This window comes from Nuphar pumila, chromosome 9 (assembly GCF_984573655.1).
Source record: "Nuphar pumila chromosome 9, dmNupPumi1.hap1.1, whole genome shotgun sequence".
Lineage (NCBI taxonomy): Eukaryota > Viridiplantae > Streptophyta > Magnoliopsida > Nymphaeales > Nymphaeaceae > Nuphar > Nuphar pumila.
In genome coordinates, this window is record NC_143257.1 from 14532949 (window position 1) to 14552613 (window position 19665).

The window sequence follows — 19665 nt, forward strand, 5'->3', positions numbered from 1 at the left end:
TCTCAGTTCAAGAACATAATTTTAGCAGTGGTGATGATCATGCTACTTCTCATATAAGTCTTGCTGCCAATGTAGCATCAAAACAGAACTTTGCAAGATCAAATCAATACTTCAATAATCATGGTTGCTGAGGAAGAAGTAATTATCAACACATTACAAAAATCATGATGGACGTAGACCCAACAATAGGTCAAATCTGAATCAGGTTCAATCAGAAAAACCAATTTGTCAAATCTGTAATAAACTGGGATATATTGCTCACAACTGTTATCAATATACTAATTTTCTCCCAACCAAAAGCTCAGCACCGCAAGTCTACCATGTTGCCTCTAGAACCCCTCTCCCATCATATGGAGATGACAATTGGTACCCAGACTCGTGCCACTCATCATAGAAAAAATAATATAAACAATCTTTTGGTGCATTTTGAAAATCAAGGAAAGGATGCAGTGAAGATAGGAGATGGATCAGGTTTGAACATTCTAAACATCGGTCCATCTAAAGTCTCACATAAGTTGAAACTGAATGACATCTTACATGTGCCTAGTATGTAACACCACAACAAATTGGATAGAAAATTTTGGATAATTTTTTTTTTTGAAATAACGAAAGTGACCAGTCCAATAGTCGGGTGAATTACAGGTTTAAACAGAAAGTACTAAAGAACATTCTATTCATTAAATAAAGTATTAATGCCATTAGTTACATCTCATAACTGAAACATAAATCTAACTAATTAAAGTCTAAGCATGAACACTGAAAGATGAGATCCCATGGCTACTTCCATTGCAACACCTGTGATCGCTCTACTCATTTGCTACCTGAAAAATTTTAATGCAGAAAGGGTCAGACTCCCCTGTCTGCGTAAGAAGCATTATATCTATATGTTGTGCTCAGTGTCCTGTGTACAAATATGTGCAACATTTACAGTTATTACAAATTGTAAAATTCTATGCAATATAACTTGCTAAGAAGGAAATTTCTACTAAGACATGCATGCTTTCTACTTTACTAAGAAACAACAAGATGTACCAGATACAAGCTCATTCTTACGGAGATTACTTGTTTCTATAATTTCTAATATCTAAGACAAGGATTACAAACTGTACACCGAAACTAATACGAGAATAATGTAAAACTTTTATGTTTATCTTTCACTTACACTGTGGGTACGCACAGGCATTCAACATCGTATCGGAATGAGACCATACAGGGGTTTATTATTTTATAACTTGTATGACTACCCGTACAGATATCCAAAGGGGATGGTCTGTGACCGAGAGAATACTCTCCAATGGCTAGAACTAGAATTAGGATGCACCCTGTAACTTCTGCAAAAGACTTGGATCTACCACATTGGTAGTCCTGACTCCCTAACTTCGCGGATTGGAGACCGAGTGAGACGCCTAGCTCTGACAAAAACTCAATTGTGCCATGGAGCTTGTACCATCTACCCTCTCCAAGGTAGAACACGGGTCTGGTAACATACGTCGTCTTTCAGGTGTACCTAGAGCTCAGAGAATCTAGTAACATATATCGTCTTTCAGGTATAACTAGAGTCTCTCAAAACTTAATATTTATGCATACATTTAGTTTTTTATTTATTTTCTTGTGCGAGTCATCGCACCACGAGGGATTTCCAAAATCCCGAACCCGCAACTGGGCTCGAACACATTGTATGCATCTTACCATTTGAGGTGTCACATAAGCACCACCCATATATGTATATTTCTCAGAATTTGGCTTGACTCGGATCCCACATTTGAACATTTGTTTTTTTTCTGAGCTATGGCGTACGCATTCGTACCCACGAATTATGCCATCCATGTGGCATGCTTTACTTGATTTATATACGCACATTTTTTTTCTTTCTTCACGTGTGCTCTTATTAAGGTCACAGAGGCTTATCGCACCAAGTCAGGCTGCCCTGAGCCCTCTCGTGTCATGGCCTAGTGGCTGCCACCTCCAAGTACACCATCAATGAAAGGCGCTAACCGTTGTTAGCACTCGTTGAGGAGCCCACCTGCCACCTATGTGTTCATGCCCAACAAGCACTCGAAAAGGGTTTTTCCCCAACCTTGCTGCACCAAAGTCAGTGGTGCAACGCCACATTCGATTTCAGCAGATTACAAGAGACCCCTATGAGTCGACCAATCATCACCAACAGTGGTCTGCGCCACTACTGCCGCCGATCTAAGACCTGTGACATGCTGCTTGGTTGATGTTGATCAACCGGAAGTCGTGAGATAACCAGTCTCAGGCATGGAGGAAGGCGACCAATAGGGTCGTCCAGGTTCACGGTCATGAGTGTAATCGGAACGAGGCTGGGGTCAAACCGACCCCTACCCCTACCCCCCCCCCCCCCCCCCCCCCACACACACACACACATATATATATATATATATATATATATATATATATATATATATATATATATATATATATATATATATATATATATATATATATATATATATATATATATATTCATACTCCAACAATACATGTCAAAAGTTTTATATTTTTCTTTTTTGTTTTGAACTTGAACTTGAACATGTCGTGTTATCTAGAGTGTTTCTCATATTAGGAGGTTTTATTTAGGCCTTGCATTTTCTTTCTCTGTTATGGGTTCTTAGATTTTGTTCTTGCCCAATCTTTCATCAGATTCAAGATAATGAACCATCAAGAAGGCATAATTATGAATCTTTATAGTACACCCAAATCATTTGTGTGTGAAAGCATAGAACATCCATGTATATAAGTGTGACTAACATTGTTTAGTCTATTATATTTAAGAACTTTGAAACATTGGTAAGAAGTAGAGTCTTTACAGCTCTACGGTCACAAGTAGGCTAAGTAGTATTTAACCTTTAGAGGTTGAACATTTATGGAACCATAGGCTAAGCATATCTAGCAGACTATAGTGGACCACATCTCTGGCAATTGTGGGATAAACAACAAACATGCACAGTGAAGGATGTTTATAAACAACCACAAATCAAAGTCCATTTTTTGGTGATGTTGAAAAGAAGAGAATAGGAGGTTAATTCTTATATGAAATGTAAATGGTTCTGGTTCATGAAGAGACACCTGAAAATAATTGATGGCCTTTAAATAATGATGTCTTTTTCTTAGCTATAGGTGATTAACAGGTTTGACATGTATGCATGAAATCAGATTTTGGTTTATATATATCGAACTATGGGTGTGTAGCAATTATGCAATTAAGAATTATGTGATCAACAACATATATATGATAAATAGCATGAGAGAGATTAGCCATGAAATAAATCTGGATCTATACTATGCATCAAATCAGCATCCTAGATTTAATCATCCTTCTAGTGTGTATGTAAAGAAAAAAAAACAAACCACATCGATGTGGTGATGGTTGGTGCCCCTTTTTTATTGAAGTCGAACAACCCATGTCCAATGCCGGACATCACTGATTTTTCAAGTGTATATATCAAAGGTATACGGTTATACATCAATCGATATTCGAGAATACATAACATGCTGCCTTACATTGGCTAAAACCATGACTATTCAAGTGGATAGAAGTAGGCACTCTTATACCTACAGAGGATGCTGCAACATACTTATGCTATAGGAAATCAAACACGCACATACAAATAAAATACTCCTTACCTCGTTCAGAGGATCGAGTCGGTGAAGATGATGTTTTCTTCTTCGATTGAAGCTCCACGTAAAGTGAGGAAGAAGAAGATCCCACGACCAACAATGGAGGTGTTGAGACTAGAGAGAGAGAGAGCTAAAACGGTGGAGTCAAAAGTGATTCACATTTTTTCCCTCTCAAGCTCCCTTTTTTCCTACTTAATCTCCCTAAAAGTAGATGTTTTCAAATTTTTTTTGAACTCATGGGACGTCCCCTTAATCCCCCATGATTTTGGTGGGTTCTATTTCACTTCCAATAACACCAGTTAGATCTTTGAAAAAAAAATCCTAACTACTTTTTCTTTTTGTTTTTGTGGTACCCCTCCATCTCTTTTGGTAGGATTCCCCTAAAATGTTGGAAAAGTGAGAGGAGTAGCAACTCCTCTCATGTTTTTCATGGAGAAATGGCTAAAAGATAAGGATTTTTTAGCCTCCATGTTTTTACTTTTTTTTTTCAAAAAGGTAAAAATGTAAGTAATTCATGCAAAAAGCTAGGTGCACAAGGGGTTTCGAATTAAGGTCCGTTCTCAAAGGAGAAACAAACCCCACCACTGTGCTATGTTGCATTTCGTTGCAAGTAATGCGAAATTTATTTTATTTAAACCTGTCTGAGCCTATTTCCAATTTTTATGTAAAAGGAAAAATGTTTTCATTTATACTACATGTGTGCACACGGTGGGTTTTGAACCTGCATCAAACCCTAGAAGGTAACGAGCCTCACCACTACACCACACTCTCTTTCGTTGCTTGTTTTAGCGGAATTAATTTATATAAGCTTATGCTTGACGTTTTCCTTTTCGGCGGTTTTCTCATTTCCATATGGACTTTCCCTATTCTTTTTATCTTTGTATTAACTTCTATTTAATATATTTTGGATCTCATGCCAGTGTCTTGAAATATTCAAATTTTCTCGAGATTCCACTACAAGAAAATTGTTAATTAGCGACGGAAATTTGCGACGGATTTTTTCCGTCGCTAATTAGCGACAGATTAGCTAGAGAAACAATCTGTCGCTAATTCGCGACAGATTAGCGAGGAAACAACTTTTATCGCTAATCCGTCGCTACTTAGAGACGGATTAGCGACTGCAATTTTTTGTCGCTAATTCTTATTACAAGAACACCATTTTAGCGATGGATTTAGAGAGGGAACTCTGTCGTCGCTAATCCGTCGCTAATTAGCGATGGCTTAGCGACAGAATATATTCCGTCACTTTTTTGGTATTTTGATTTACGACGGAATTATTCCGTCGCTAAGCCGTCGCTAAATGTCGGGTAAATCCCTAATCCCATCCCTCTTTCTCTTTTCCCTGTTTCGCTGTCTTGCGCCCGCCCGTCGCCCTCTCCCTCCCGCCACCCGTCGGCTCTCACCACCGCCCGACCGCCACCGCTCCCCGTCCACCGCTCTCCAGCCACCGCTCGCCAGTCGTACACCGCTCGCCAGCCGCCGCTCACCAGCCGTCCACCGCTCGCCAACTGCCGCTCCCCGTCAGCCTCCCGCCACCGCCCGGCGACGCGCAGGTAATTATTTCCGGTACGGTAAGTCATCTTCATTCTTCTTCTTATTCTTCTCCCACCCCTTTTAGTTTTTCCGGCAGGGGGTCGGCCCCCCTGCCTCGTTAGTTCCACAGAGCTTGGTGCCAACATTCCCTTTTGTTTCCACAATTAGGAATTTGAATTTTCAGATGAGCCCGTTCCTACTGGATGGTGTTGAATCGAAAAACATGATCATTGTACTGGCATTTACCTTTTACACCGGTGACTTTGATCCTTTGTTGATTTTTTAGAGTGATTAAGGTGTGCTAAAATTATCTTGAATTCCTACTTTGCCAAACATCATTAAGAATGATTGGATTTCATGTTGAATAGATATTCTCTGAAAGCAGAACAACCCATCCATGGTGGTCAGATGCCATTCATTCAGAACTGATCCATGGTTGTTGTTTTTTTCCATATTTTACACAAGGAAACTGCAGTCTTGGGTCTGGAGATGGTCGCTTTCTCTGGGCCATAAAACGCCATGGCTAGTACCCTTGACCCCATGGCCTATGCTGGGTTCGGCTTATGCAAAGGAGATAATGGCCACAGGAATTGAATCCAAACTGCCTGTCTAGCAGCTGGTTCCGTTCCAACTCCGCTAACCGCTAGGATCATTGGCTGTTGATTCATACAATGATGGCATCCATCGCTGAACTGCCTTTCTTGAGCTTCAAAGAATTTTATTGAGCTCTGGCTGAGAACCAAACAACCCATCCATGGTGGTTGGATGACATTCATTGCATTAAGGAATGACAGCTGAGGGGGATCCTGGCGGTATCATAAAGAGGGCCTCGTTAACAACTAGGCCCATGCACCCTTGTGCCCTAGGCATGCCAGGCAAACCTGCATAAGAACTTGTAGCACAGGAAGCCTTCTAATCTTTTTCCTCGTTTCCCTCCTTTTTTGAGGACTTCTTTTCACGTCCAACACTCGGGTGACTTCACGTTACGCTTCCAATTCTTTCATTCAAACATGGTTACTATACAGTATTCAATCAGTCAGACCTTACAAGATGGATCCATTTACTACATGATTTCTATATCAAAGCAAAAGCAACAAAAAGCTTATGTTTTCACACCAAGCCACTGACCGTTCTCTCTTCCAGAAATGGTCTTTAATATCATTTAATTGTTGAGAACATGTAAATAAAGCTAACAAAACATCTCAACTATATATATATATATATATATATCATGAAACATTAAATATTTCAAAAATAAACTATATCAGTTATATATTATGGAGAGAAGATGGCCAAACACATCACAAATATGATATATAAAAAATATTTAATAAGACAATTTAATATTTTTAAAAAATCATTAATTTTTCAAACACAATAGTCACCACATTGAATAAATGATTTAATTACAGAATAAATAAACAAACTACAATACACTAAAACACACACAAAAGAACCTAAAAATACCCATCAATACTCACCACATTGAAAACATCTCTTGTCTACCTACAATGATACTCAAAATAAGTGTATAAGCTACTAGAACAAAAGTACAATTATAATGTCACTTATGAGCTAAACAAAACACACAAAAACATGACTATTATAATGTTAATCTTTTAGTTTTTCATTCTTGTAAAAGTTCTGTTTAGTCTTTTTGCTTCCTTTGCATAAGTGTTTGTGTTTCCCTAATTAGCTTCAATATTCATTGCAGTACATTACTTGCACACTTTATTTCATCGCATTTCATCATTAGATATATCATCATCAGTTTAGTTGTTTTTTGCATTGCATAAGTGTTTGTGTTTCCCTAATTAGCCTCAATATTCATTTCAACACAGTGTTTTTTGCAGATTTCTCAACGGAACTTGCTTGTGCTCCGCCACCCGTGGTAAGTAAGTGACAAAAATAATGCAAATCGGGTAAATACCCGTGGTGAGTAAGTGATGCAAGCGCATCACATGTTATTTAATTTATTGAATGTAACACTTTATTGTTCACACACTCACTTAGTTGTTGATATCTAGGACTGCTTTGTTGGAGTTCAGAGATCATGCTGAGCATGATTTTAATGTATGAATATAGAAGTGTTCTTATTTTTGGAGTACGAAGTCCATGCTAGGCATGGTAGTAGTTAGTGGGATATTGAAGTGTGTTTGTTGCAGGTACATATTTGACATTTGTTTGATATGAATTATTTCGATGTATTGCAATGTTTGATGTGATGGTATCCATGCTTACATGTAGTTACTTTCAATTTGATTATGTCTTCCATGTGAAATTGTATACTGAAAGCATGCTTCAAATGAATGTATCGTGTCATGAATAGTTTGCATATGAAAATATTAAGTTATCAATGCATGCATCATAATTCTTGTGATTGTATGACATCATATATTGCATGATAAATTTGATATTTTCTTCATCATAGCATTCTGATGGTTCTCTTTTAACTGGTTAGGATACTATTCGTAACATCATACGACAAAATGACTGCAAACCGTGAATGGATGTACCGTAGGATAGTGGACAATGAGTTATCGCATGAATATATAGATGGTGTTGACAGTTTCATTGAATTTGCAACGGCAAGTGTCAGTATAGTAGATCCCACGGGTCGGATTAGGTGTCCCTGCAAGATTTGTAAGAATAATCGATTTGTAGAACCTCATGGCGTTAGACATCACCTATACAGGAAGGGTTTTGTGAGTGATTATCAGAACTGGACGTTTCATGGAGAAGAATTTAAAAACGATTTTGATGCACGGGTGAATGTGGTGCACGATAATCCATATACGAATTTGATATTTGATGCCGCAGGAACACAACTGGGTTCTGCTATGAGTTCTAGTGATGTAAGAACTGCCGTAGATGAAGAATCACCAAACGATGCAGCTAGTAGATTTTATGATTTACTTAGAGATGCTGATGAGCCACTTTGGAATGGTTGTGAGAGTCACACTATCTTGTCTGCAGTTCTTCAACTAATGAATTTGAAGTCCGAGTATAATTTGAGTCAATCATGTTTTGACCGTTTGTGCATGATTGTGAAGAGTATGTTGCCCAAAGATGAGAAATTGCCACAAAATTTCTATCGTGCGAAAGTTATGGTCAACGCTCTAGGTATGGGTTACAAAAAGATTGATGCTTGTCCAAATCACTGCATGTTGTATTTCAAGGAGCAGGAAAACAACATATCATGCCCGTCATGTGGGCATCCTCGGTTCAAGCCAAAGACAAGAGGCAATGGTAGCACGAGATCAAAGGAAGTTTCATACAAGTCGCTCTGCTACTTTCCTATCACTCCTATATTGCAGCGATTGTATATGTCTTCAAGGACAGCTAAACACATGAGATGGAATGCAAATAAAGTTCGACACGATGAAAACAAGATCACACATCCTGTTGACGCTGAAGCTTGGAAGCACTTTGATCGTACTCATCAGAACTTCGCAATGAAAGTGCGAAATGTTAGACTCGGTCTATATACAGATGAATTTAATCCATTTGGGGGTAGATCAACTCCATACTCATGCTGGCCAGTATTTGTAACTCTATACAACCTTCCACCAAGCTTGTGTATGAAACGTCCAAATCTTTTCTTGTCTCTGTTGATCCCTGGTCCGACCTCACCTGGCCAAAATCTTGATGTATATCTAAGGCCATTGATTGATGAACTAAAAGTACTGTGGGATGACGGTGTTACCACGTATGATGCCCACAAAAAACAAAATTTCAACATAAAGGCCGCTGTTCTATGGACAATCAGTGACTTCCCTGCATATGGTATGTTATCTGGTTGGAGCACACATGGGAGGTTGGCTTGTCCGTACTGCATGGAGGATTCTAAAGCTTTTAGATTGAGGCATGGAAGGAAGCCTTGCTGGTTTGAGTGCCATCGTCGATTTCTACCCAGCGATCATCCGTTCCGACGTCAAAAGAATGCATTTAAAGCAGGTACAACTGAAACAAAAGATTCATCCTCAAGATTATCCAGCATAGAGATTCTAAGAAGATTGCGATACTTTCCAAATGTATTAACAGATGCTCGTAGTCCTACACCCTTCCGTGGATTTGGAAAGGATCACAATTGGACGAAAAAATCTAGTTTTTGGGAACTACCGTATTGGCCGACCCTATTGATACGACATAATTTGGATGTGATGCATGTAGAGAAAAATGTGTTTAATAATGTGTTCAATACAGTAATGAATATTAAAGGAAAAACGAAGGAAGATCCGAAGGCCCGTATGGATTTAAAATTAATATGTAAAAGACCAGAATTGGAACTCAAAGAGTATAATGGCAAAGTACCGAAACCAAAGGCGAAGTACGTGCTCGGACCTGATCAAATAAAACATGTATGTCAATGGTTGAGACAACTGAGATTTCCAGATGGATATGTCTCTAACATTGCTCGAGCTGTGAAGATTGACGATGGACAGTTATATGGGTTGAAGAGCCATGATTGTCATATCTTTATGCAACGATTGATACCCCTAGCATTCCATGATATGTTAGACAAACCTATATGGGGGGTATTGTCTGATTTGAGCGGATTTTTCAGAACATTGTGCGCATCGGAGGTCGTTGTATCAGATGTAAAGAATCTCGAGGACTCTGTCATCACCACTGTTTGTCTGTTAGAAAAGATATTTCCGCCAGCATTTTTCGATGTTATGGAACATTTGATCATACATCTGCCATATGAACTAAGGGTTGGTGGCCCTGTGCAATATCGATGGATGTACCCATTTGAAAGGTATATGTTTTTTTATATTTTTCTCTTTAATGACAGATATTTAAAATTTGAAATATATATTCTTGTCAGATGCATGTTCGACCTAAAAAAAAAGGTTCGTAATAAAGCAAGAGTAGAAGGCTCTATTTGTGAGGCGTACACTTTAGAAGAGATTTCAAATTTCTCATCTATGTACTTCGAACCTCATATTCCAACACGTTACACATGCCCGCCCCGTAACGATGATGGAGAACAAGTAACTGTAGCTGACAAGCTGTCGATATTTCAACCACTTGGGCATGCATTTGGTAGTTGCCGATCAAAGCTATTGACAGGTCGAGAGCAAGATGCAACACACATCTATATTCTTTTTAATTGCTTAGCGATCGACCCATACATCGAGTAAGTATATGTATATGCAACTCAATTATAAATCTTTTTATGTTCTATATGTGGATACATGGCTCGGTAATATAAGTATTTGTAGTTTGCAGACAATTTGATCTAGAGTTGCAAAGCGAAGTTTCACATCTCACTGATGCAGAAGTACAAAAAGAACGTGAAACTAAGTTTGTGGAGTGGTTGAAATAGTTGGTAAAGAAGCTAACATAAATTTTGTACTTATAAACAACACTAAGTTACTCAATTGGTCGTGATCACAATCATTGTTTATGTCTGTGCGTAGGTTCGCCATGGTGATGTTAAAGATCAAGGAATATGTGATTTAGAAAATGGTCCGACCAAAGTTGTGCAATGCTACAACGGGTATATCGTAAATGGTTATCGATTCCATACAAAAGACTACGGTATAAACAAATCAACGATAAATAGTGGCGTGTGTGTCAAGGGTAGCAGCTACGGTGAAAATGAACATGATTACTATGGTGTTATAGAGAAAATAATGGAGTTGACTTACTTAGGCATGAATAACAGGGTTACGATATTCAAGTGTCATTGGTTTGATCCAACTGCAACAAGACTCGACAAAGCTTCAGGCATTGTGGAGGTGAATCATAAATCCAGGTTTGGAACATATGAACCATTCATATTAGCCTCGCAAGCTCAACAAGTTTATTATACTTCATATCCGAGTATAAAAAAGTCAGATAGAAATGAATGGTGGGCAGTTTGCAAGGTGAAGTCCAAACTATACACCGAGTATGATCAATTACAGGAAGATGAGTTAGCTGAAGACAGCGATTACTATCAATCAGATGATGTCTATGACTTCGCTTATGGTCACGATGTTGCGCATGATATGCATGTCATATCTCTATTGGCCGATGAAACATTCATAGAGGAATGTGATCCAAATGATGTACCAAGTGGATGGGCAAACAATGAAGAAGAAGAAGAAGAAGAAGAAGAAGAAGAAGAAAGTCAAACTAGTGACGAGGAAGAATTCTCAAGCTAGTGAGCAAAATCTTATACTACAAACCTCTATTTAAATGCATTGCAGTACTTGATGTGAGTTGTATTGCAATACTTGGTGTGAATGATTAAAATTTTTATTTGAATGTATTGTAATACTTGATACGAATGATTCGAATGCATTGTAATACTTGATGTGAATGATTTCAATTATTTGAATGTATTATAATTTATGCAACGAATGATTTGAATTATTGCAATACTTGATGTGAATGATTTGAATTATTTGAATGCATTGTAGTACTTGATGCGAATGATTTGAATGCATTGCAATGCTTGATGTGAATGACTTGAATGCATTGTAATACTTGATGTGAATTATTTGAATGTATTGTATGACATATGTTATTTGTTAGAATATGGTTCATGGAGGTTATAGTGGTCGCTCATCCAGTAGTAGCTAGGCTCAGCCTTCATCTTCACGGGCTCCTGTGATAGGTATATCATATAACTAATTGGATGCTTGATTAGTTCAAATGTGCATTCTGAGAATTTCTAATGTATTTTTTTACAGATGATGTTGCGCCTGCACACGACCCACCTACACCAGTTGATCACACAAGTCAACAACCAACACAGGAAACAAGGTCTTCTCAGGCTGGCACAAGAAGACTCATTCGAATAGTGTATATCGATAATCGACCGTAAGTATTTTGTTTTCAATTATTGCATATCTTTTAAATATTTTATATTGATATTTACTGTGTAACAATTCATGTGCAGCACGAGGTTTGAGCCACAAGAAGTAGTATGGGAGATTAGGAATTCACTTCTTCAACATCTACCAGGACCAGTTGCTCAATGGAAAGAGTACCCAAAGGAGGTGTTAGACAGATTGTGGTCCTCATTCATGGTATACAGTTGTTCCTCATAGTTAATGTGTTTCAAATTTAATTTATTTAAGCAATGTCTACTAACTTTCTGAAAATATTTGTAGGCTTTGAATCGCTTCACAACTACGGTGGAAGAAAATAATGCAAGGAAGGTGTGGCAGAAGGTGGCTGCCAATCGATTTGCAGACATGCTGCACACTATGAAGACTGCAGCAAAAAAAGCATCTGGCGTAGTAGATAATCCATTACTGTGGAAGGGCCATGGTCCTATTACTATCAGGAGAGATTATTGGGATGAAATGTGCGATAAGTGGGTGAGAGATGCATTTAGAAATTGCTCTGCGAAGGCTGCACAAAATCGATCGAAGATGCCCGAAGCCCATCTACACACAGGTGAATCTAGGACATTTGGGAGCCACCTGAAGAAAATGGTAACTCATTAATATATAATATTAATTTTATAAGTATTGTTGCAAACTTGTGTACTAAATCTTTTGTTATTTAACTTCGCAGGAAACAGAAAAAGGAGGAAGTGTACCATATAAGGATGTGTTTGTTGAAACACATAAACGGAAGACCACGGGAGTCTTCGTATCAGAGAAGGCGAGAACGACAATGGTATGTATTAATTCTATTAATAATCATTGCAATATATATGCAAGTTATCATAATGTTATCATTAATTATTAATGAATACTTTAAACATTATTTTGTAGGAGGCATATGAGCAACAGATGGTAGAGCGATATGGTGATGATGCTACTCAGCATCCATCATTTGATCCTACAGCATGGGTGACTGCAGTAGGTGAACCCAAAAAAGGTCGCGTGTTCGGGTTTGAGAGTAATATGAACACTTCACCAGTTATTGGTTCTTCCAGTTACGACTCACCGACTTCTTGCGCCGACATAAGCTCCAAGCAGCCGACTATTCTTTTCGGTGATGATATACGCCAGATCGTTAATGAATCACTGAATAACTACTTCCAATACACTGTCGCCCCCTTTCTCCGAAATGAGATCAAGGCCGCTGTTCTGGAAAGAGGATCTTCGATTCTAGGTCCCTCTTAGGTATAATCACATATTCAGTTTTTTGTCTGCCTTAGAACACATATGAGCATAATCGAATCACATATATAACTTTTTGCCTGCCTAAGAGCACATATGAGCATGTTATAATAACATATAGAGTTTTTTTATTGCCTTAGAGCACATATGAGCATGCTATAATAACATATAGACATTTTTTATTGCCTTAGAGTACATATGAGCATGCTATAATTACATATAAAGTTTTTTTGCCTGCCTAAGAACACATATGAGCATGATAGAATCACATATAAAGTTTTTTTGACTGCATTAAAACACATATGAGCATGCTATAATCACATATTCAGTTTTTTTACTACATAAGAACACATATGAGCATGTTATAATCACATATTCAGTTTTTTGACTGCCTTAGCACACATATGAGCATGATAGAATCACATATAGAGTTTTTTTATTGCCTTAGAGCACATATGAGCATGCTATAATAACATATAGAGCTTTTTGATTGCCTTAGAGCACATATGAGCATGCTATAATAACATATAGACTTTTTTTATTGCCTTAGAGCACATATGGGCTTGCTATAATCACATATAAAGTTTTTTTGCCTGCCTAAGAACACATATGAGCATGATAGAATCACATATAAAGTTTTTTTGACTGCATTAGAACATATATGAGCATGCTATAATCACATATTCAGTTTTTTGACTGCCTAAGAACACATATGAGCATGTTATAATCACATATTCAGTTTTTTGACTGCCTTAGCACACATATGAGCATGATAGAATCACATATAGAGTTTTTTTTATTGCCTTAGAGCACATATGAGCATGCTATAATAACATATAAAGTTTTTTTATTGCCTTAGAGCACATATGAGCATGCTATAATCACATATAAAGTTTTTTTGCCTGCCTTAGAGCACATATGAGCATGCTATAATCACATATTCAGTTTTTTGACTGCCTAAGAACACATATGAGCATGTTATAATCACATATTCAGTTTTTTGACTACCTTAAAACACATATGAGCATGCACAAATCACATATAGAGTTTTTTTACTGCCTTAGAATATATATCATTTATGATAGAATCACATATAATTTTTTTTGCTTTGCCTGCCTTAGAGCACATATGAGCATGCTATAATCACATATTCAATTTTTTGACTGCCTTAGCACACATACGAGCATGATCGAATCACATATATAGTTTTTTGCCTGCCTTAAAGCACATCTGAGCATGGTAGAATCACATATAGAGTTTTTCTAGCTGCCTTAGAACACATATGAACATGCTATAATCACATATTCAATTTTTTGACTGCCTTAGCACACATATGAGCATGATAGAATCACATATATATATATAACTTTTTGTCTGCCTTAGAGCACATATGAGCATGATAGAATCACATATAGAGTTTTTTTATTGCCTTAGATCACACATGAGCACATGATAGAATCACATATAGTGTGTAATTTATTTTATTATATTTTGTTTATCAATACTGACTGTTCTTTTCTTGTGTAGGCTGCTAGCGATAATCAGCGTAGTGGAGCTGAAGGGACAGATAAAGACAATGAACAAGAAGATGCACAAAATCTTGGCGATGATTAGAGAACTCTGTTGAAGAAGTTCTATTTTTTTATGTTTCCTAATTGTAATTGTTGAATTATAAATAATTAAACTTGTTAATTTTAAGGTGGAACGATTAATTGTTGTAGATTCTTGTTATATGAATTTTTTTGTGTGGTTTGTTTTTTATTTACAGGAAATATAAATTATACAGGAAATATAAATTGTACAGTTCTCGGTATTTAATTTTCAAATAAATTTTTTTAATTTTTTTTCGTGTTTGCGACGGATTAGCGACGGAACCATCCGTCGCTATTCATATTAATCTAGCGATGGCATAGCGACGAAAGTAAATCCGTCGCCAAGCCGTGGTCGCCGTTTAGTACCGGGGGATTGGCGACGGAATATAGTGCTCGTTAGTCCGTCGCAATTAGCGACGGACCTGGCGACAGAATAATTCTGTCGCCAGTTAGCGTCGAAATATTCGCGACGTAAGCATACCATCGCCTCGTTGTCGCTAACATGTGTAGCGACGGATTAGCGACGGAATGTGGTCGTCGCTAATCTACTGCTTTGTTGTAGTGTTCCTTCACGAATCAGGTCAGATCTTCGAATCTCCCTAGAGTCTGAATCTGATTCCAAATCCGTGTTTTCTTTATTGGATCCGTGTGAACCAATCCTGGATTCAGTGAAACTCCATTAGATTTGACAAAGTCATATTATTTTACAAAATTTCACATTTTCATTTCTCTGAAAAATTCTTTAAAATTCCGGGTTTTACATCCTTCCACCCTAAAAATAGAATTTCATCCTCGAAATTCATGATACATATCACTTAAATAAATGAGGGCACTTGTCCTTTATCGCTGCCTCTGGTTCCCACGTGCATTCTTCTAAACCATGATGTCTCCATATCACCTTGACTAGCAAGACAATCTTGTTCTGTATTACCAGCTCCCGACAATCCACGATCTCGATCGATCTCTCTTCCACTGTCAGGTCTTCTTGCACACTTATGTCCTCAAACTGAATCACGTGCGAGGGATCCGGTATGTATTTTCTTAACATCGAAACATGGAATACATTATGAATCCTGACAAGCCGAGAGGGTAGCCCTACTCGGTATGCTATCTCACTGATCCGCTCTAATATTGGGACAGGTCCGACGTATCTGGGACTTAGCTTTCTCTTTTTTCCAAAACTAAAGAGGCTCTTGGTCGGCGATACCTTGACAAACACTGCATCTCCAACTTTGAAACTGAGTTCTCTGCGTCGCTGGTCTGCATAACCTTTCTGTCAGCTTTGTGTAGCTCAAAGTCGATCTTGAATCCTTTGTATCTGCTTTGTGTAATGCTGAAGTACTATTGGTGACTCGATCGCTCTTTTGCCAACTTCATCCCAGTGTACTGGTGATCTGCAAGGTCACCCATATAATGCTTCGAAAGGCGTCATATCGATGCTTGCATGGTAGCTATTGTTATAGGCAAATTCTGCTAGTACTACGTGAGCATCTCATTCTCCTTTTCAGTCTAACATACAAACACACAACATGTCCTCTAATGTTTGTATGGTTCTTTCTGATTGACCATCGGTCTGAGGGTGAAAGGTGGTACTGAACTTCAACTTGGTGCCCAATGTCATCTGTAACTGCCCCCATAATCATGAAGTGAATTGAGAGTCTCTGTCTAAGATGATTGAGACTGCAACTTCGTGTAGCCGTACTATCTCATGGATGTACAATTCGGTGAGACTTTTCAATGAATATCTCTTCTTTATCGGCAGGAAGTGTGCCAATTTAGTGAGTTGATCTACCACTACCCAAATAGCATCATGATTCTCGCGGGTTCGTGGCAATCCCATTACGAAATCCATTATGATATGCTCCCATTTCCATTCAGGGATTTTCATTAATTGCATCATTCCTCCTAGCCTCTAATGTTCAATCTTGATTTGTTGACACGTCAAGCACTTCGCGACGTATCTTGCAACATCGCGCTTCATTCCATTCCACCAGTACCCGTGTTGTAGATCTTTGAAAATCTTGGTACTGCCCAAGTGAATGGTGTACTTGCTCTTGTGTGCCTCGGTCATTAATTCCTCTCTTAGTTCTGGATCGTTTGACACCCACAGTTGATCCTTAAACCATATGCTTTCATCCTCCTTGCGCTGGAATGTTGTGTCCTCATGTAGAGCCAGTGACTTCATCTTTCCATACTGTGAGTCCTCCTTTTGCTTAACAATGATTCTCTCTTGCAGTTCCGATCATGCCGTCAGGATTGACATCCTGAGTATGTCTTGATTGTTGGATAAAGGCTTCCACTCAATAAACTCAGAAATCATCTTCTATCTGATGTTTACAAAATTGGCCATATTTTCCCCAACCTTGCGACTAAGGGCATCTGCGACCACATTTGCTTTCTCAGGATGGTAGGAGATAGTGAATTCATAGTCCTTTATAAATTTGAGTCATCTCCTCTGCCACATATTGAGCGCCTTCTGTGAGAACAGATACTTCAAACTTTTGTGATCGGTGAAATCTTTGAATTATTCTCCATACAGATAGTGCCTCCAAACCTTTAAGGCAAAGACCATGGTTGTTAGCTCCAGATCATGTGTGGGATAGTTTCTCTCATAAGTCTTCAATTGTCATGATAGGCAATGACTTTGCCATGTTGCATAAGCACCCAACCCAACCCAACTCAACCCAGTACCGAAATCATTCGTATATACCACGAATCCTCCACTTCCAGATGGCAAGACTAGCACCAGAGAAGTTGTGAGTTTTGCCTTAAGGATCTAGAAACTCTCTTCACTCTTCTCATTCCATTCAAATTTTACTCCCTTTCTTAGGAGTTTCGTCATTGGCATAGTGATTCGATAGAAGTCTTGAATGAATTGTCTATAATACCCTTCCAATCCCAGAAAGCTTCAAATCTCACTGACATTCTTTGGTTGTGCCCAATTCATCACGACCTCAACCTTAGCTGGATCTACCAAGACTCCGTCCTTCGAAATCACATGCCCAAGGAACATGACTTATTCAAGCAAAAAATCACATTTCGAGAATTTGTCGTACAACTGATGTGTTCAAAGGGTCTCTAAAACAATCTTCAAGTGTTCCCGGTGTTCCTCCGTATTCTAAAAATACACTAGTATGTCATCAATAAAAATGATGACAAAAGTATCCAAATATGACCTGAATACATGATTCATCGGGTCCATAAAGGCAGCTGGGGCATTCGTGAGTCTGAATGGCATCACCACGAACTCATAATGTTCAGATCTAGTTTTAAATGCAGACTTAGGAATATCTTTATCTTTTATCCTCAGTTGATGATAGCTAGATCTTAAATCAATCTTTGAGAAGACCTTTGCCCTTTTCAATTGGTCAAACAAGTCCTCAATACGCGGTAATGGATACTTATTTTTCATGATCGCCTGGTTCAACACTCGATAGTCTATGCACAACCTCATAGACCCATCTTTCTTCTTCACGAACATGATCGATGCTCCCTAAGGGGATGTACTAGGTCACACAAAACCACGTTCCATCAACTCTTGCAGTTGCTTCTTCAACTCCTCCAACTTCGCTGGTGCCATCCGATAAGGTGCTCTCGATATTGGCTTTGTACTCAGCATCAGTTCAATTCTGAATTCTACTTCTCGTTGTGGAGGTAATTTAGGAAGTTCCTTCAAAAATACATCAGCAAAGTCGTAGATGATTTCCAGGTCTTTAAGTGGTGTTTATTTCATTTCTCCTCCGATAGCACTGACCAGAAAAGCCATATCTTTTCGGCGGAGATACTTCTGGGCCTTGAGGGTCGAGATAACCCTTTTCTTTATTCCAGGCCTTGCTAGTCGAAATTCAACCTTTGGCATGTCCGATTGAGATAGAATCACCTTCCCTTCTCTACAGAGAACTCTAGCACAGTGTTCAAAGAGCTAATCCATACCCAATATGGCATCGTACTCGATCATATCAAGTAGTATTAGGTTGGTTGGTAAATTATATTCTCCTAAAACAACTTCTACATCTGGCATGTAGTTCACACAAATTTTATTGAATCCTATAGGATTATATACTACTAATTCATGATTCAATAATTCTGTAGGGATTCTAAGTTATTTTGCAAAATATACATAAATGAAGAAATGTGAAGCTCCATAGTCAAATAGTACTAGAGCAACTTGGCCGGAAATAAACATTGTACCTTGCACCAAGTCTCCTCTCTGTAATTGATTAGCTGAGGTAGCGTAGACTCGACCCGCTACTTGTTGTTGAGCTGTTAGCAGCTGAGGTGGTGGTGCTCGGTGTTGTTGTGGTTGTTGTTCACCGATCTCACGTCTTTCATCATCGGCTTACTTCTTTCGACATTCCTTGATGCAGTGTCCCATCTTTCCACAGTAAAGACATCCTTCTATCTCTCGAGGACACTGCTGACTGGGGTGGAAGTGGTTGCACTTCTGGCACCTCTGGTTTTGCGCTGGCTTGGGTCTGGTGCCGCCATCATACCTCTGTTTCTTGGCCTGATTGTTGAAATGCTTCCCTCTGAACCTCTTTTTAAACTCAGGTTTCTAAACCCTAGTTCTGCTTTTTTGTGACCTCTGCCCCCTCTTTCTAGTCATCATTGAGGAGAGTCGTAACCTAGATGGCCTCATCAAGGATCTTGGGCCCTCGAGTGAACAGACGGTTCCTTAAGCCCGTGCTCAAACCTCGGACAAACTTCATGGCCCAGTCCTCGTCTGAAACGTACACGTTTGGACAGTACCTCTCCAGGTTGTGGAACTTGGTAGTGTACTCCGCCAAGGACAGTTCTTCCTGTTGCAGATCTAGAAATTCTTGTAT